Source organism: Prenolepis imparis, unplaced genomic scaffold (genome assembly GCF_030444845.1).
Source record: "Prenolepis imparis isolate NDT839.2.m4 unplaced genomic scaffold, iyPreImpa1.0 SCAF_2, whole genome shotgun sequence".
Lineage (NCBI taxonomy): Eukaryota > Metazoa > Arthropoda > Insecta > Hymenoptera > Formicidae > Prenolepis > Prenolepis imparis.
Window position 1 is genome coordinate 20,382,110 of NW_028141160.1, and position 22,244 is coordinate 20,404,353.

General features: G+C 30.7%; 1 protein-coding gene and 2 long non-coding RNA genes across 5 annotated transcripts in view; 1 reads left to right on the forward strand and 2 right to left on the reverse strand.

Annotated features, from left to right (window-relative positions):
• Positions 1-22,244, reverse strand: part of Dop2r (dopamine D2-like receptor) — a 226,487-nt gene that overhangs the window by 161,920 nt on the left and 42,323 nt on the right. The window lies entirely within an intron of this gene.
• The window catches only part of LOC145932593 (uncharacterized), a 74,346-nt gene that overhangs the window by 46,654 nt on the left and 5,448 nt on the right, over positions 1-22,244 (forward strand). The window lies entirely within an intron of this gene.
• LOC145932592 (uncharacterized) lies at positions 14,716-15,817 on the reverse strand. The gene is made up of 3 exons (XR_014424741.1): positions 15,577-15,817; positions 15,075-15,112; positions 14,716-14,818 (listed from the first exon to the last, which is right to left on the reverse strand). It is a non-coding gene; the product is annotated as an uncharacterized LOC145932592 (long non-coding RNA).

A 22,244-nucleotide genomic window follows, 5' to 3' on the forward strand; every position in this document is an offset into this window, starting at 1 on the left:
TTTAACAGTACTGAATATATTTATGTATAATGTACAAGCGTGAAAAAAAGAATTGCAAATATCAAATCCATTCATTCTGAGTTATATCCATTTTATATATTTTGAGTTATATAAGACATTATTTTTACAAGAAACATACGAATATAACCAGTTTATTTGAAATTGTTTTTATGAAAAAAATTGTTATCAATTTTTGTTAATAAAACAATAAAACAATAAATATATTACATCCAATTACTTATCGTTCGACTTTTCAACAATCTAAGTTTAATTCGGACTGAGAACGCACGATTGTATCGCAGAATCGAGTAAATAAAATGAGAATAAATTTTTCCGTGATAGATTAATCGTCTAATAAATAATTAATCAATACTTTAAAATACTTGTATAATTTATTATTTCGCGTATTATTGGCCGATGGCCGATTGACGTGAATTGGCCAATCTTTTTTAATTAATCTCAGTCATCAATTATATTGCGAAGATCGTAAAACGTACGATAGAGGATTTTCCTATTTGATTTATGTAAATACCTGCACGAGAAGTGAAGCGACCGGATAGCCTGTATATATACATACATATACATATGCATATATACATATACATATATGCATTTTAATGTATGTAGAATATTATCTTAAATATAATAACTTACATAACAAATTTATGTAATTTTATTTAATCTATAAATGCATTATATAGTTCAAATTTTTATAATTGTGAAAATCATCACACTTATTGGAAATCAATAATTAAATTTGTTATCAATAACTGAGTTTCTGTTAATAACTTAAATCGTGATACGTTTTATTGATCGATATGTAGTGCGAAAATCGTAACTGTAAAAATTTTATACATCTCGTTGCAAGCAGAAGCCGAAGAGATAAATGACTGACATAGATGTTATTCGAAAGATCCAACGCATCAAAACAGCGCGTATACGCATATAAAAAAGTGGATATCGTACACAGGGTTGAGGGTAGTCGGTCGTAACTTGACTTTGTAATTTAAATTCTTCTGGAAGTAAACACCTCGCGGTGTTTATGATAGCGATAAACGATAGGAATAAATGTAACGTAAATGCAATGTCTGTTCGCTCACATTGATGACAGGACACGCGACTGTAAACAAATAAATCGCAGTAGTAAAATTTCACATCTAATTCTTGATGCAGAGAATTTTTACTTTTATTAGATATATATCATGCTAGCATTAATAAACTTTAAGAAGTTCAAAACATAATAAATACTTTGCATTCACTACACAATCTCTCAATTCTTAATAAATTTCAAAAAAAGCTGCATAATAGATTGTCATATTTATATTCGTTATGTCTTTTTTTTTCTTCGTTCGTAATCTTGTTTAATAAATCATTAAAAATTTAATTATATACAATTTACGTGTATATATATATATATATAAAAGAACAATCGCATTTTTTATAAATATAAATGAAATGTAAAATTACTAAGGAAAATTCTCTCTTTCTCTGTTAAAAAAATACTAAAATATCGCTTGAGGATATGAATTTCAGTGGATCTTACTCTTATTCTCTTCTCGTTTTCTTCGCCATGACAGAATTGAGATGTCTTGGCGAGCGACTTGAATGTGCGACCCGCAATCTTGCATGTTTACTGACTGTGAGATATTCGATATACCGGTGGGAAGGATATGGTACGTGGGTGTTGCCTCGAGTATACATTCACTTATCCGTCATCCAAACTGTATGTAATAACTGTTTCACAACCTGAAATACTCGCAAAGATTTTTCCATCGAATATATTTCAAGCAAATATTTCAAGCAAAATATATTTCTAAGAAAGTCACATTTTTAAACTGCAACGAAAAATATACTATTTATTTTATTTTGTAGAAAATTACAAATCTACCCTATTATATGTATATATTTTGCAATTATTTAATATTAATTTAAATTTTATGAAAAAAAATTTAAAAATATCAATAATATGAAAATTTTTCAATTATCGATTATTTTATCTGTTGATTACAATCAACTGTTATATATATAATTATTTATTACAATAAAAAAGTTTATATTTCTCTATTTATCAAAAATGTATAAATAATTAGGTATATATAAAATAGATGTATATAAAAGTATAAAATGATATTTAACTCTCAGTCAAATAATCTTAAAGATAATTAACGAAATTTATATAAATTCCAATTTGCTTCATTTATTCATTGATGATCAATGTCATTGAAAAGAATTGATCTCTTTCTTCGCTATTTAGTAATGAAGATGAATTCTAGAAAGAACTTTCAGCATGCCGAGTACATTATGCATTTCAGTCAAGTTCGATTACAACAGTGAAGGAAAGTGGATAAAGTATAAGTGTAGACAGACAGCGAAGTTTGGCACAAAAGGAGTCGCTTGCAGATCTCATTTTATTCAACTGCCGAAAAAACCCGACACGTTTCACTGCTGTTCGCTTAGAAACTCTTAGAAAAGTCTAAATTCCCTCGCAGAGCGGTGGAAAAACGACGACGGGCGAAAACTTTGGCGAAACATTAGCATCTTTTATGCGTCCCTCGACTCGCTCTGCATTTCTTTCTCCCCTCCAAAAGAAAAAGCCTTTGAATTCTTCGCCTCTCGCGCCTCTCTATGCCGCCAATTTTCTCGAACACGTCGCAAACATTATTTCCCGAGCTACAACCGCGTATAAAAGCTCCTCGAAGCATGCCTCAGGTACTTACAACAGGCGGGGCAAATATTTCGTTTTTTCTTATTGCGCGGTTATTTTTCGTGGCTTCTGAGGCGACGAAGCGTTTTAAAGCTGCCCGACTAATTTAACGCGACAAGGACACTTAAAAACTCTGTAACGAATTCAAAAAGAGACGAGGCTATTGATCAGAAATTCACGCAACTGCGCTAGATTTATCTGATGCAAATCAAAATCATGGAAATAAATAACCGCTAATAAGAATTTTTGCATTCTAAATCTTTAAACTTTAATTATTTTTTAAAATAAAACGAGATAAGTTGACGAGAAATTACTTTATTATGCAAAAATGTGGAATTTTGCATATATAATTAAAAGTATTCATCTTACATTTTTTATCTTTTTATATGATTCGTTATTTATGTTTTAGTATATCAATATCTAGATAAGAATTTCAGAAATTCACAATCTATATGTAAACTTGTTTCGTAACACCGACTTGTTTTAAACTGCATATTTTATGGACCAATTTTATAGTACATGTGAAAGAACAGATAACATTTTTCATTTCTCAAGAAACCACCAAGTTCCGCCAAATGTCTTAAAGCAAATAGCGCTGCTTACTAATCTTCCCCATTCGCCACACTTTACTCCACTCTTAACTCTAAAACAAACTCTGACAGAAAAATGGAAACCGCATCGCTTAACTCTAGCAAGACATCTCTCTAAATATTTGCTTCAAGACAATAGCACAGTGTTTCTACTTTGCTAAATAAAAAAATAGCGTATCCAGCTATGGTATATACATATTAGCATATGTTACATGCATAATAATTGACACGCGAAATTAAACAGCAAAGCAGAATTAATTGCAAAGTAAATCAATTTCTAAGATCGATTATATTGCGCGCATCGATTCTGCGACGTAAATTACATTCGGAGAGACGCCATTTTTAATGGTGCTATTACTTAGTCTCGGGAGAATGAAGCGCAAATCTACCGGAGAATTAAACCGTTCTATAGTCAATATCGGAATAGAACTTACTCGCGAAACTTACGCTACTTAAAAGTATCTCTGTTGATTCATAATGAACGAAGTCCATAATATCCTCCCCCAAAAAAATATATAAGACCCGGAACGAGAAAAGAAAGCATAGCGCAAGATTAAAAGATCCTTTATCGACCGACAGATTTTATCTACGTGGAACTTTTTAATCAAATTTACCCGATATTAACTTTCGTCAGGTTGGCTTACACGAAACTCCATTCGATCATGAGTTATATTATCCGTCTTATTCCATTTCACTATTTCAAGACTTCTCGGCGCGCATTTATCCGGATTTCGACGGTATTGAAAACAACCAAAAGTTTGATTCACCAACACATGGTTCTATTTGTTTAATATAAAATTAGTTTCACGAATTTATTTTTGAAATTTAATATGCGTAAACGCAATTTCATAAATTTTAAAACTTTGTTGGTTTTTATTTTTTTCTGTAATTCTTAGATGTTTTGATTTTAATTTTTAGATGCGTTCTCTTTAATTCTTAGATGCATTATTTTTCACAAATTGTTACATTTAGTATTATTGAAGTAAAAAGTAATAAAAATTGCAAGTAACAGACGTTGCAGTGGAAAGGAAAGAAATGTAGTATTATACGCAGTCGGTTTTGCATTCTCGTGAAAAAGAAAAACGTTTAAAAATATCTACCATAATTACCAAACGTTTTGCTTTGAGGGTTTAAAAACAGAAAAATAAATTTATCAACTAATCCCGCAATATTCTAACGTAACGAAAGAAACCTCTTCGTGAAAGAGCACGCTTTAAAAGGTAAATATATTACGCAAACAACGCAGATAGTTTTAATAGACTAAAAATAATTGTTATATATACCAACAATTTATAATACTTTAAAAAGATGGAAAATTCTTAGTATATTTATTGCAAGATAAATATTTATTAGAGAAATACAAAACCGACAATATACTACTTTATACGTATATATGTATATATTTATACATTTTGTCAAAGATAATATCTTCAGCGTAGAAAATTCAACAATTTTTGTATATTCAACTTTAGAATCGGAAATAATATTGAACTCTGTGTTATAAGCAAAGAAAATAAAGCTTTTATTATTCATATTATGTTTCGATATATTACATATATGCGACAAAGAAATCAGAGAATCAGTTTCTCTTTGTTTTATGACTATATCATTATTTTACATAGACACGTAATGTATTGAACTTCGCTTTCTTCTTGATTTTGCATATATAATCAGTGAAAAAAAATCTTATTCGCGTGAAGAGGATGAAAATCACGCTGGCGAAATATTATACTATCACCGTGTTTGAAAGAATTGATCTTTTTCTTCGACGAGAATTTCCATAAGAATATATTGTAGTTTTCGTTTGTTTATTCTGTTTGAATTCTCAAACATGATATTCGTGGGCGCATGCATGCATAATTTTCACACACATGAACGAAACATGGATTGAGTTTGCTAGGATTGTCTCATCCTATTGTTACATATTATTTTTTGCAATATATAGAGTTCAACAATTTCACGAATCAAATATGCATTGCATTTTTTACACGTCTGCGTAATTTCACAACTACGGACAAGATAATTATTGCAATAACAATAGACAACCGTAGCTATAATTGTTATAATTATAGAGAAAATGTTATATTTGAATTATTAAATTATTAATTTAAGATTACTAGATCTTTTCGGTATTACTTGATATTAATTTGAAATGTTATTCCATTTTTAATCCTTAGCTATTTTATACAATTTGTGTTAAACAATATGAGATTTAAATTGATCAAAAAATTTATAATTAAAAGAAACATTAATAATTATAATAAAAAGTCATTCATATTTGCTCATTTAATGTCTTTGAATATATCACATTTTTCTCCTTGTGAAATCTAACAACTAAGATGACAGTGACTTTTATCAGAAATTCGGACGTTTTTACGAGTATCATTCTAGACATATATCGCTAACTTGATCGGAACGTGCTTCGAATTTTCAAGCTTGCCGCAATACGGATCTCTGCCTATGTACGCATACATGATTTTCACAGAAGGGGGCTCGAACAAGTCTCGTTTTTTTTTCTTTCTCTCTAAAGCAATTGACATCTCGTGTCAGATGTTAATAAATTATAACAGCGCAAATGGCGATTGATGTTAATAAGAGAAAAAAGAATAGCCAAGGAAAAAAAACCCGACATAATTAGATCGATAAAAGTTGAGCTTGAAAAAATTGCTCCTGCGAGAAAAGTTTCGTACTCGGCCTTTTCGCGTTAGGAAAGCGTTAAGAGAACAAGAAAGATTAAAGTGGCAGGGCCGTCCCCCGAGCGTGCTAAGCGGTACTTTAGACCGCGAAGCTAACTTACGTTTTGCGTCAACTCGCCACAGTTGCCAGAAGAGAAGATCCTTATTAATGCACGCGTTTAGTTCCCAAGAAGTCTCACGAACTATCGGGCTGCAGACGAGCGTGACGGCTAACAAAGCAAATCTCGTATAAACTTCAATCTTATTAGCATAACGTACTGTTAACCGGTTACCATATACGAACGCGCGCCGCCGTTAAATCTGACGGTATTGTTAACAGAAACCTTGTACCGACACTTGTCGGTGTAAATCGTCGCTACTAAAATTCGACGAGGAACGATAACTGCGCGAAATTACTCGCGCTTAACGATATTCGCGCATTAATACTATAAATTCACGGTAATATTAACCATTCCTTGTGCAAGAAGGAACACCCTGTTGCTTTATTACACGATATATTGAGCGAATGTAAAAGGCTTTTATTGATGTAATCTTCATGATTATGCACTTTTTTACAGTATATATATTTTGTAAAATATTAAATACATATTATAAATCATGCACAATATCAATTTTTACATACAATTGATACTATTAAACATGTATTTAAAAATGTAGATTATAAATTATGTTCTTTCATATGAATTAACTTTTATAATTTTTTTTATTCAAATTCTATATGTTTTCTATGACTTATTAAACTGTCTTTTAAATTATTCGATAATTATTGAATAATTTTTTATTTTGCTATAAATAATTTTGGACTTATTTCAAAGAGTAATAAGATTTAATTATTTATATTGCATAGAATTTCATCGATGTAGTCATGTTTGCTACTTTTATTGTATTTTCAAAAATATTTTGCAAAACGCCAAATATAATATATTGTAATATCGATTTCAATTATGATTTGCATAACTATTATATACATATATGTATATCTAAAAATATTATGCACCCTAGCTAAAATTGTATCGATAAGTAATAAATGACGATGTACATACATATAGTAGAGACGTAAACAGGTTATTGAAATAGCTCTTTGTGAGATGGGATTCTATTATGTATCATAGTAATAACGAGAATTCTCGCAGCGTAATCTCGCCTTTACGTGTCAGCGTATAAAAAATCAACGATACATAAATTTCTCGAACCAGAGATGAAGTTTTATATTTTATTTTATCTTCAGCGTATATTACGCTCTCCGTATCGATCAGAATCGAGATAGATATAGTCGTTTATAGACGAGGAGAACAACATTCCGGATTTCGAAAAGAAAACGATCGCTCTCTTATTTTCGGCGGCAGAAAATTTTACGATGTGCACCGAAACACCAGTCTCACCCGTGCCATTGAATGTCGGATTCTCCGAGAAAACAGCTGTTAGAGCACAAATACACACATAGCCCGCCACATTTTAATCTACGCCTCCATTTGCTGCCTTTAATGGATGGCCTTTCGAAGAGACCCGGTTCAATCTATCGGAAACTTACGAAGTACTAAAATCAGTAACTATAGCAGCGAACAAGCATGAAATTACAGCTTCATTATAATAATTCCAATGCTTTTCGCGAACATGAACAGTCTTTAGTGGACAAGGTAAATGACTTTAAAACAATCATCACTTTCTTTTTGTCAATAATTGTCTATTTTTTCAATTTAAATTTTGTCGATAACTCGCTCTTTACAAACAAATATTATAATTAAAAGCTAACTAAAAAATATGAGATAGATAAATAAGGGACAAGAAAAAAAAATAATATAAAAGATACGACATATATGTATATAAATGAATAAATATAAATATGTTTGGAAAATTAATAATAATAATAATACGTTTATAATTAATAATTATAATACGTTTAGAGTATTCAGCACATAAAACTAAAAATTTTAACAAATGTAGGGAAGATTCAACAAAAGAAGCGTTTTATCAATCTTAATCTGGCTGCAAGTTTAAGCTGATTGAAAGAATCGTCACTCGTTACTTCTGGATTATTTATGTAATCTAGAACATACAACGTTGATAGAACAGCGGAAAGACCGTTGTCGTATAACGTAGTTTCATCGCTTCAGATTAATCGCTTCGGATATTAAGTAGATAGAGTCGACGTATAGCGAGCCATTGGCCCAAGTTTGGTTATTAAGTAGATAGAGTCAACGTATAGCGAGCCATTGGCCTTTCATGTGTATCTTTCAATGGAATGCATAATATCTTGAAACGTTACGGGACTTTGCGAATAGTTTGCTCGCGATTAATGCAATATCAATAATTATTCTGTAAGCATCAAGAGATTGCATGATATATGTGCATATACAATATTCTCGTTAAAATTATATTAAACAACGGACGTCGTTAAGAATAATAGAACAATTTCGCCTTGTCTCTTAAATATATAACACATACGCGTTTGTATATTCTAAAGAATTGGAAATAGCCATGACATTTAGAAGAAATAAGAATCATCCTTAATCGAGTTTTCAATGCGAACACGTGGAAATTAATAATAAATGCGACAAAAGACGCGGGACGATAAAAATTCCTTCGCCGCGATCTCTCGGCTTTAATTTTGATAGCGCCGTCGCAGAATCCGAAATATCTCATCGGAGTTTTACGGACAATTTTATGGCACGTTGCATCAACGATGTAACTTTAAGAAGATACGCCGGGAGAGAAATTATATAGCGCCGACTCCTTGTTTCGCTTCCAGGCGGAAAACGGACGGAGACCGAGCACTAAACTGGACGGAATTTCTGGAAGCGCGCTTCTTTCCTCGGTGTCCATAAATTTCGTTTGCTGAATCCTTCTTATTGCTTTTCGCGGTTTCAACCGGCGATATATTCCGAGGGGAGAAGGGTGAGAGGCAAAATGAAAAAGAACAAACGCGCTCGCCCATCGTCCGTTTCTCGAGAAACGACACGTAACCGTATTTAAACTTTTTCGGAAGATAGAAGATCCTATATACACGTGGATTCATGGGCACATATCGTGCACCTTGGGAGTTTACGTCGCACCTTCGTGTAATAGCGGCAATGTTTCTGTCGGTCGTATCCAGAGATTTCGCGAAAGGGGAGAGAGGGGGAATGAAGTTGAGAGCACAAGCTCGGTACATTGCGAAATTTCCAAGTTTGACAGCAAAGTTTGGACGATAAAAATAGAAAAAGTTGATATTCTTCGAAATGGCGAACCGTTTTAAGAAATTGTTCACTTTTCACAATTACACGATGATGTTTTAAAGATACGCGCGTTACATATACATTTTAATTTATCGAAGAAATTAGATCAATGACAATTGAACTTGGTACAATATTTGCTTCATTAATAAATTAATTTTAAATTAAAGATAAAATTTATTAACATATCCATACATTTTAAAATTGCGTATGCAATTGACACACTTTTTAAATGATATTCCATGAGAAATTAATCGAAGAATAAAGGACTCTTTGTAAACGTAACTGTATTGCGATTTTATATGTTCCATCAAAAGCGTTTCTTTGTTCGATTAATTTAAACCGTAATATATGCTTTTTTTACACGTAGCGTCGCGATATATAATAGCGACATGCATATAAAAATCTCTTTTTTTCGTTTTTCAACACCTTTACTGTTAATAATATAGCGTAAAGAAGAGAGCAAAAACTATTTAAATAAATAAGCCAGCTTTTCTATGTAATTTTACGTTTTTTACCTTTAAGTGTATACATTCTTCACTTCTTTACAAAACCCCGTAATAATTGGATCCTTTTTTGCGCTTTGTAATCGTATATCTTTATCGACCGAAGTAATCATTTGTGTAATCGGAATCGCTGCTTTCGCTCTTTCGCACAGAAATAAAAAAAAAACGGTGCGAAATACAAAGAATATCTACACGCGGGCGACATAGACTTTTTCCACTTCGTTTTTATTGACACGATCTTCACTTGTGCATCGAGGAGGCTTTATCTCGCCGCGATCTCATTTTGTTGATTTATATTGTGAAATACAGCTATACGCCGGGCGGAGGTGTGTGATCGAACAGTTCTGCACATAAAATCATTCCGCGACAGCGTTCTCTCGTATCCACGTAATAATACGCCTCGCCGGTATTTATATCCTCTCATCAATCTCTGTCTCAACAGAAATCCCCGTATAGCACCGACCGGAACGCCCGGCCGCCATTCTTCTACTTTTGTCTAGATATTTACGTGTATATTTCTTAGCACGTTGATCATGCGAAAATGAAAATTAATAATGTTAAAATAGAATGCTATCATTATTTTACAAAATGCTGCCATTAATATTCCATTAAGGATAATATGTATATATAAATTAAAACAGAAATGAGATTGTGAATTTGCACACAAGGATTATTATTAATTTAATTTAATATCTATATAGAAAAAACGGGATACGCATACATATATAATTTAATATTATTTTATTCTTCGATTAATTGAGAGCTGATTTTGCTGAGCAAAAAGATTAAAATTATATGCAGTCTGTTTTTGCTTCAGCTTTTTTTTATATTACTAAAAAAAGCACTTTCCTGTGCAAGAATGAAATGCGGAGAACGGCTGAATAAAAATGAAGATAGCTCAGACGAGAAGCGGCAATGGTAAAGAAAATTTAAATAGTACGATTTTACCCGGACTTATAATTCCGATCCCATTTAGGTCGAGAAAGATGCTAAGTGCAATTGATTATTGAAGGGTGCAAGTGAGGTTCGATATAAAAAAAAATCTCACGGGAAAAGAGTGCCGAGGAACTTTTAACTACTTTTTCGAAAAAGTAGCTATGAACTTTTGCTCTTTTATCACAAAGTATATTTTAATATCTCTATAAAGAAATGTATTCCATATTTATTCACAGTTTTTAAGAAACAATTAATAAAGTTATTAATTTTTATTAAATAGAACATAAAAAGAAAGAGAGAATTATATGTATAGACAAGATTATTTGACTTGGTTAGGTACTTTGATAAGTTACTAATATCAGAAAATTTTCATGTATGATAACAGTTAATTGGAATTTAGTTATTCCTTTTGTTTATATAATTATATTTTATATTCTGGAAAAATGGGTGTTTTTTTATTCTTTTACAAGCCTAATTGTTAACTACAAATTAATTAATATTTTGTACATATGTATATAAATGTGAGAAACTATAAAACTACATGCATGCTGCGTACGCATGCGACGCACGTAGAAACATTTGCGTGACCAGATCCGAAAGCCGCAGGAAATTCAGTCACGTTGTCGGACATCACCGGAGTGGTATTAGCTCTAGTGTTAGATTTCAGTCTCGTCTAATCCGTGTGACTGATGGCTTTATGGGTTTGAGCTTCGGAGGAACTTTGTGGTAACATAAGGTACCAGAATGTTCAATAATCTATATGTATGTATATATATAATGCAAAAATAATTAAAACACATCTTGTAAAGTTATTTGTCATGCATTATACTTCAGCTGTTAAATAGTTATAAACGTGTCTATGGGAGAATGTTCGACTATTTATAAATAAACTTATAATCGATAAATTATTTAGAGAACTTGCGTATAACAAATACTGTGAAATTCGCGATACTAAACAATATTGTTTAATTATTATAAATAAAGTTGGATAAAATATAATATTACAATATTTGATACGCAATGAAAATTTACGTTTATATTTATCATATGTGCCGCATTATAAATCAAAATTAGTAAATTAAAATGGTCCATAATTTCACGTAAAAGAGATTTTTATAAAAAATTGATCGCGGTAATTCTAGCGAAGAATTTATATTATGTATTATTAAACAATCGGCTTATAAAGTTTCCATTCCATAATAGAACTTATAAAATTGTAGGAAAAATGAAATCTTCAGAACTTTACTTTCGTGATTTATGAAAAGTTGAGAGGTCTGTCGACATTCACTTATGAAGTTCTTTGGGAGATCAATCGAGAAGTTCCAGCGTCAAGTAAGAAATCAATTAGAGGAAATATGTTGCCGGATTCAATTGTGCAATGAACGTCTAGTCGCCAGATTTAATTTTCATCATTCCCGTTCTCTTTTTCTCCCTCTCAATCTGGCTTATTACAAGACTTCTTCGCCTGTATCACGCAAATGAAAATGCCTTTGACCAGTTACAACCAATGATCTTTTGATTTCCTCCTTGTGTCTTTTCTTCTTTTATCCTTCGTTTCCGCGTGCAGACTCAATAAAGATTTTATCGGGTTAATATTTTTTTCCGCGCGTAATATCTTGTAAGGAAAAAAAAAAAAAACAGCAGAATATAGATAGCCTCATTCTAGGATACATTTTTAGCTGTTACTATCGGAATTTCTGATACTTGCTCGTGGCATATTTTAATTTTGATTTCAGAGAACTTCTCTGAAATGTTTTATATTGACGAAACATGTTAACGACTGTTTAAAAAAATGTTTTAATTTACATTTTCACACACAAATATGTATACATACGAGTGTTTATCGACTACGTTGTAATTAATCGTTTCACGTCGTCATAGCGAAATCTTTTAATTATTGAGTAAAATTTTTTTGTCGTGGAACATTGAAATAAATCGGAAACTACCGTAAATTACTTAATTGCATTTCGCGTTTTGCCTGTAATTGGATTGGAAATTTTAATACGTCAAAGCGCAATGTAATCCACTTGACACTCTGCCACTGCGAGAGGTCGGGTCCTGAGCGATCTAAATCTAAAATTTAGACACGGGAGTCATCCATATCGGCACGTTGCCGTGCCTCTGATATTTAAATCATGGGATGTTATTTTGTCAACGTTCCGAGGCATCTGCATTGCCGGGTGTTAACAAGATTTCTCAGTCGCTCGAATTTTCGAGCAAAGCGGCCGATCTTTGAGAGAAGGAGTATAGGTTGCCTTGCTATTCGTGGGAGACGCGCTGAAAGTCCTCCCAGGAGCCTATTTCGGCAGCGGCAATGGAATCTCTTTGATCCTGTAGGCGGAACGTCCATCAACAGGTGTACGAGTTAGTCGGCGGCTCGAGATATACATAGAAGACATCGTTTCTCTTCTCTCCCTCTCTCCTCTCTCTTTCACTCTCTGTCTCTTTTGCCTCCCTTTTCCAACCTTGTCTCGTCCTCCCACAAAATAGAAAAATTCACACAGGAACAGTTACGTGCTATTTTTAACGCCGGTATACGAGAAAACAATAGACGGATCTGACGGCGGATTGTCCCCTTCAGCTATAGTAATGGTTACAGTGGTTTCCCCTTTGCCATCCGAAATGCGATGCCTTTGATGATGGTCGCAGGGTGCTACGACCGCGTATCGATTCCTGTGGGACATCGTTTTGGCAAGCCACCCCGGGCGAACCGGTCCCTTTAACCTTTAATAGTACCGGCGATTACTCTCTACGAAATTCTCTATGATTTAATTGCTCTGCCTAGAGAGGCAGTCTGAATTGAAACATTATAAAGTTGATTTGTGCGTTCACCGAAAAAATTGTATTCTTATCTTAAGTATATACCACTTATCTTTATAATATTTTCCACTAAAATAGGTGCCAAAAGGATCCTCTTAATTTAAGAGGAAAATCCTCTAAAAAGAGATTCTTATTAGATATTCTTATTAGATATTCTTAACATGCAAGAATATATACTAAAAAATTAAGAATATATTCTTAATTTAAGAGGATATTCCAAAAAGGATCACGTAAAGTCGGAAATATCCTTATTCATTAAGAATATCTATTAGAGGACTTATTAAGTATGAATTTCAAGAAAACAATTTTTTCGGTGTTGTTAAAGAAAATTTTTTCCCGAAATCAGTATTGAAAGCCGAAAGTATATTTTACAGCCATTCTTCCATAAAAACATATCTTACTTAAAGAATCAATATTTTGTCAAATTTTTAAAGATATATGAGATAAATGAGACTCTATTTAACTACTCCGAAAAACCGATATTTATTTATTATTACCCGTCTTGAACTTTAAATACTTCAATATATTTCGAACTTTAAATACACTTCAATATATTGGCTTATACAAAACTTTTAGACTTTTAAATACACACACATACGCGCATATACTGTGAATAAATAAATAATTAAACTATAAAACTAAATGTAAAAGAAATAGATAGTTTTCTGTCGTTAAACATTAAGGACATTTCTTAGAAAATATATAAAAAATTTTTTATTAATATTTAAGAACAATAATTATAATAATAATACATATATAATATACACACATACATATTATACACATTGTATATAAAAAAGCACTAGTTTATAAATTTACTATCATGATTTTATTATAGCCACCTTGTGTTTGCAACTGCATAATTAATTACATAATTAAGACTGCAAAATCAGTCGTTTATAACTGCCACGTTAGTTAATGTTTCACCACATTTCACAGAATGGTCCTAGATATTTCATTGTGCTAGACTTTCGAGACTTCACATCATCATTTTATCTCGCGAACTTAGTCGGCTATCTTGCTGGCAAAGTTTGGGAATTTTAATTATGCATGTGATTATGTGATGTGGTTTATATAGGTCAAATTGTTCTTGCGTATATATGGATAACTAATAATATATTATTACACCTTTTTTAATATTGCCTTCATGGCCGCTTTTGCGCAATATTATAGTGCTATTATTCTTAATTGCGAGAAAGTAGGTTGTTACGACAGCATCCTCTTTTTCTATGCTTTCAAAATGCGATCTTCACCACGCCTTTGATGACAACCAAAGGGCTGATAGGAGTATCGATTTTCATAGGATATAAAAGACAGACTAACGTGTACAGAGGCTGCAATGTTTGATCTGAAACTTTATAGGTACACAAATCGGATATATCCTACAAGTGCAACAAACTTTATAGCTGTCAATTACGATCTAAGTGCGATTAAACTAAAAATATATGAAATTAAAAAAAAATAAGGAAGCAAGTTTAAACATAAAATTATTAATTACAGAGAATTTTTTGTCACTTCTCACATTTTTTTTATGTTATATACCTATATGTTATAATCTTTGAAAACCTATTGCTTTGAGTTTATAAGATGAAAATTAATTTAACACTCACCGATATAATGCACAATAGCGGAGTACACACGTTGTGATCTGTAACATATAAATATATCCAAGTTTTATATAAAAAAGTGTCCAAAATAATTAATATTTTAATAAATAATTATTGTCCGCATTAAAATATTTATTTGCTCTTCAAACAAATATTTAATAAAACAATTACATAGTTTTAGAAACATAAATCTTTTTGGACATAAACTTTTATAAGACATGTGATGAATATAAATTCAATTTTTATATAACTAATCTAAGTATTTATAAATTTTATATACATATAAGTAATGTTTGAAAATATTTTCTACATATACATAAATATTAATTATAATTTGTTTATTAAATGCTTTAAATAATTTAAAATTTTAAATATTTTATATATGTACACACACATACATTATATTACACAGTAATATAAAATGAATTACTATAACAGTAAAATATATATGCAATTAATTTTACATCTAACAAATAATAAATTAAAAATGTTATAAATTGCTCACTTCTGGTTGTTCCGCAATTGCTCGAAAGCTTCTTATTCCTCTCTTATTTATTTCTTACTATTTCTTTGTGGCATATACATAACACTTTATGCGACATTTCACGAAATTTGCATGATTAATTATGCGATCACACGTACACTAATTAGTAGAATATAACAATCGTGAGACACTTTGTACAACACTCCCCAACATTAATCATGCGATATGCACTTTATTATATAACGATAAAAGAGCAATTACAATCCGCTCGGCACTTGAAAATCACGCAATCAAATTTACTCGTCACATTAATGCTATTTTTATTGCTAACGAATACGCTCGCATCTTATTAGGGCAATTTTGCGTTATAACATAAGTGAATAAATATAAAGTTAAAATTGAAAACATAAATATATTCGCAGACAATATTCGGAAACATATATAGAGTTATGTTTATCAATATAGTTCGTATAGCAAATTTCGATTGATTAAATCTCGCGAGAAATGCGCCGTCCTACATTACAATTATGTACAAACGCCGAATTTATGTGGTATGTAATTGATAAATAATAAAATAATAACGAGGTGGAATTAATAACTATTGTACTTTATGATTAAACATTGATTTTAATGTTGTTTGATTTGGAATTAATCCGTATCGTATACAATCTTTCATTAATAATTGAAAAACGCGAATATATGTATGGATATAATATGGCAACAGCTTCACTCCGATACTACACATTATTACACGAATCGAGTTAATGATGAGTTAACACGCGATGTACTATGTCGGAAAATAAATCAAATATAATAATAAAATAATAAATAAAATAATTAAAATTAAAAATTACAAATATAATAAATTTCGTTTGTACAAGTTTCACGAAATATATGTCATTAATAAACAATCGCTATATCATCCTTTTTTGTTAAAAAAGAAGTTAAATAAAAAACTAGCTGTTATTATAATATTTTTATATTTCATTTATCACGAGAATCAATTGCGTGTATTGGTAGCTCGTTAATTATAGTAATTATAAAAAATAATAATATTTTGAAAGGTAGAATAACGAATATGTGATACGAATATGTGATAGTTAATTTATATCGTGAGAAAATATTTAATACAATACAAAATAAATATATGCAGAACTTTCTTCAATTTTAATTTAATTATTAATAAATTGTTAATGTAAAATATACAGCCTTTTTGTTTCTTTAAAGACTCGATTCGTGAAAGTATTATTTTCTCGATTTGATAATAATTAACAAAATAGCGAGAAATTTAAAACGCAAAACAAGATAAATTTGAATTCAAATATATTTAAAGAAATAATTATTTTTTCTAAATATTGCAAAGAAACAACGATTTGTAACGTCCATCTCCTGTCATTTTGATTACTATTTCAAATGAATATATCACGAGAAATATTTGCTTTGATAAATAACTGTTGTCTTGATACGCGTACAAGTTATTAATCATGAGAATTAATTATGCGAAGTAATCTCTAATTGTTCCTAACAACTAATCATGCTTAATACTTTCCAATACTTATCGCGATCATATTTTACGAGACACATAATTCAACAATATATTATAAATAATAAGAAGTTATAAACACGTCGTAAAATTCGGAATTTATTTTTTACGATAGTTCACCATTTCATACATATATACATACATAATACCGCAAAATTGTTTCCAAACGCGATTATTCCTTACAAACAATTAGTTAATTGACAATTCACAAACGTATCGAGACGACAGTTATCAGAATAAATATTTTTCGCGACGCATTTATTTGAAATAAAAATCGAAATGACAGGGAATTATTAATCAACATTTCATTGCAATATTTATAATTACTTTTTTAAATATAATACAAATGTATTTGGCGCTCTTTAAATTTTCTCCTCCGAGATTTACGTATATAATTTACTAATTGTTTTATCAATCAGAAATGCGCGCATGATGATATACAAATAATTAAATTGAAATTGAAAGAAGGATATTCTGCATATAAATTATTTTATATCGCGTTAAATAATTTGTGGCAAGAAATTTAAAACATCGACGATTTATTAACTACCATATATTGTTCGGCGCGCCTTGCCGCGTCTTTCGTATAGCGCGCCATTGCTTACGCGACTACGTATGTTACGTATGTATGACGTGAGCATGACACGTGACCTTGTCATTCGTGCGGCGAGACTCGAACCGGTAGGCAGCGACGCGAGTCGCTCCGTGTTGTTGTTGTGTTATTTTATATAAAACGCGATATTTCTCCATATAATTATATTACAATTAACAGTTATCAGAGCACGCGACATTGATCACTCTCGCGATAAACGAAACGTATGTGTGTGGCGGCGACAGCTGTTTCATTCAAGTAATCAAAAAGCACGGTATATCGATCATGTACATTTAATAATACGTCTTACATTTTGCGAGATTTATGCATTCAAAATTTATTTTATATATATTTGCAATGTTAGATTCCGATAATCTATTTCTCGACTATCTGTCGCGTTCTAATCTATCAATTCGATTTGTGTATTATTGCGTGAAGCCGCTATTGTATTACACATATATGTATTTTCTTTCTTTTTTTTTTTTCGTCAATTATTTTCCAATTATAAAGCACTGCGTGTGCAGTACAGATTCCGAGTCGGATAATGTTATAATCGGAGTTTGATTTGATCCGAATTTAATAAAGTGCGGTTATCATTAATTCGGTATTTGAACCTTCGTTAATCCATATCACATAAATTCAGCGTTTGTACATACATCGTTGTAATTTGTCCAGGCGCAAAATATCGCGAGACTTAATCGAAATCTGTCGTGCGAGCGATTGATAAATCTAAACAATTAAATCTGACACGCATATATTTCCGAATATTGTCTGCAGATATGCATCTTTCATTTTAATTTGTATATTTATCCATTTATAACGCAAAATTGCTCTAACAATAAAGTGCAAACGTATTCGTTAACAAGAGAAATAGCATTGTCATGACGAGTAAATTTCGCCGCATAACCTACGAATTTCGAGCGGATTGTAGGTTATAGTTGCTCTTTTATTGTTATATAATAGAGTGCGCGTCGTACGATTAATGTCGGGAGTACAAAGTGTCGCATAATTATCGTACTCTATACTAATTAATATACGCACAATACCATCGTAATTAATCATGCAATATTCGTGAGTATCATATAAATGTAGTGCTAGTGCAATAAAGAAATAGCAACAAGAGAGAGACAGAAGGCTTAGGATAGTTTCGGGTGACGGCGAAACAATCAGAGGTGAGCAATTTATAATATTTTTAATTTGTTATTTATTAAATGTAAAATTAATTGCCTGTATATTTCTCCGTGGTAGTAATTCATTTTACATTGTGTAATATAATATGTATGTGTGCACATATATAGGATATCTAAACAATTTTATATTAAATTATTTAAAGCATTTAACAAAATATTTATAATAATTAATATTTTTTTATAAATATATATAAAATATTTAAACATTACTTACATATACATAAGATTTCTAAATACTTAGATTAGTCATATAAAGACTAAATTTTTATTCATTCTCTGTCTTATAAAAGTTTATATACAAAATATATAATTTTCGGATATAATTGTTTTATTAAATATCTGTTTAAGGAAAACAAATAAATAATTTTATTCACACAATATTATTTATTAAAATATTAACTATTTTAGACACTGTTTAATATATATATAATTTGGATATATTTGTATGTTTGTACAGGTTTGTGGTTCGTATTATAAACTTTTTGATCTAAATTCATATTTTTACACATATATATATGGTCTTTAAAATTAATAAAAGAATATATAATAGATAAACAATATCTATACTATACAATATCTTATAAATCCATTGCCTCGAAATGAATGAGTTAAGATAATTAATTGTAAATTGTAATTAGTCTCTCTCTAAATCTACGATCTATATAGGAATACATTAACAGCAAAATTTTTTTTTATCTTTTTCACTATCTTAATTAGTATGATTTTGTGAAAAAATATTATAATTTCCAACCGTACTTTAAATACTTAATTAAATCACTGACGTTAGCGTTAGTGGAAGACTATATCGATCTTTCATAACGCTTAATGAGTCGACAAACGAAATTCACACGACTCTCACGCTCCCCTAAAATCTTCAGCTTTTCCCAAAGAACCCTTCTGCGATGTACCTTGCGAACCGAGTGCTCCGGTATAACAGGATTTATGAAACACAAGCGATTTTCTCTAAAACGCTTCGAAACGTGAGTGGCGTACGTGCCTTTCGCTCGTAGAATCGATCTAAAGTTTGATTAATCCGCATCTTGATTCCGCGCGATCTCACTTATCTCATATTTTGCAGACTTTTCAACACTTATCCCACTTATAATATTAGTTTGTTTTTAATAGAAAAAAATTATAGGCGTTTGAAAGTTTTATGAGGTACAATTGCGCGCATTTTCTTTTACATAATTACACAAATATAAATATACAAACGCGCGCGCGCACACACACACACACACACACATACTTATATACATATATTGAAAAAATTGTTTTCTTTAAACATGAGAACGTATAAGCTAAAATTAATTACATTTTTATTCTTGTAAGTAATGGATTTTAGAAAGAAAGTGTTAACAAAAAAGAATATTTACATTCAACGTTTAATTTATACACTGCAAAATTGTTTCTTAACTTTGCTGTTATCGTATAGTTTCATGTTAGCAAGCATGAGTAAAAAAATGTATCCTAAAGGTAATTCATTATTTAACATATTGTTTAATTAACAAATTTATAATATAATTTGCAATATACAAGGTCAGAAATTGCGATTCATATATCCCGAGTTTCAGCGGACTATATTTTTTCATTTAAACATATTTCAGCAATCGATAAATAGTAGTTTAAATCGGGGCGGGGAATACCTGATCGATCCCTAGGGGCATTTCTTTCTTACAAAACCTAAGATCTGGCAAGTTCATTTCCTGGGCTTAGCTTGCAGCGTGATTGATCAAGTTCAAATTACAGTTTAATAGTAGAGCGCCTGATTGATACATTGCAGCTAAAGACTATAATAAGTGGGTATCGATAACATCAATTTAGACGTTGAAATCACATCAGTTTGCGGATAGGAGAAAATTTTGATGTTCTGTTGGCTATTAAAGTTATTAAAGTTTTTTTTTTTCAAAAAATTTAATCTCTTATTTTTTTTTTTGCATTTGAAAAAGGCTCTAACAATATTTTACTTCTACAAATAATTCCAACATGGACTAGATATAATATTACAATTTACTATTTAATTGTATATTATAAATTATTATTTAATTGATATATATTATCTGATTCTAATTGTAATATCAGCCTGTTTTAATAAATGCAATAAATATATAATACAGTCTATTATTTTATTAGAAGCACATAAAATAACAATCAATAAATATACCAATGATATAACATTTGAAAATGGGTATTATATATCACCGTCTGTCTATAAAACGATTTTCGACTGCTCTTCGAGAAGCAATCTCGGAACCACTTCCGAATCTCAATACCAAAGGCTTCCTTCCCGTGAGGCGTGACCCGGGGCCTAGAACGCGAGAATATCTCTGATTAGATCGATCCCCCGCGCTTATTCAACATTTTATTCGCTTGCACGAAATTTTTTTTTTTCTCACGAGCGCTCTCTGAACTCTCTCAGAAAGGATACTACACTATTATACTTGTCCAAACGAATAATTTCAACGATATTTGAGATTTGATCTCACCGTATGTCATCTCACAAATCTCGTACAAACGAGTGAAATGTAGAATAAAATAATGATAATTTAATGTAGAATAAACAATATAGTTATTTACTAACTATACATATCTCTCTTTCTGTACATTATTATATCTCTATTACTATGCATTTGGATAAGAAGCTTTAGATATTCAAAGTCACTTAATAGAAATTATGAAAAAAAATGTATAGTCACAATAACGTACATAATATATGTATATTCTCGGTAGTACAATTTATTCGAATTTATTAATACTTTAAATGGTTTTACTGTCCGCGATAGTTTTGAACAAATGCTGTCTTTCGGAATAACCGAAACAAATGTGACTTACTATAGCGAAGACTTTCACTTATTTTTTATTATTACGCAATTTTACTCGCAATAAGCGTGATTGAATGCAGGCTATAAATGACCTAATAGGATATTTGCACGGCTGTTAGGTTGAGTCATTGTCTCTAACGCGCGTCTTTTGTCCTTCAAGGGTCTCAGAAGTTTCCTGAACTACGGACACTTTCTCTCAGTTCTATTTAGGTCTCCATTCATCACTCAGTGTGAAATTAGGGAGAGAAATACGAAGAGCAGATGTAAGCTCCATCTAAATGCGTAAACTTATCTTAAAAGGCACTAGAACGTTATTATTATATAAAATCATTCTCTATTTCACTTTAGTAAAAACAGCGAAAATAAATCAATTATATTTAATCGCTAAGAGAGGTAGCGGTATATATAAGAGGTAGAAGTATATATTTTATTATAAAAAAAAATAAATTTTGAAAAGATATTTAAGATATTGCAGGAAAAATAATCACTAAAATTATAATATATATAAGACACTTTTAAATTTAACAAAATTTCACAAAATTAAA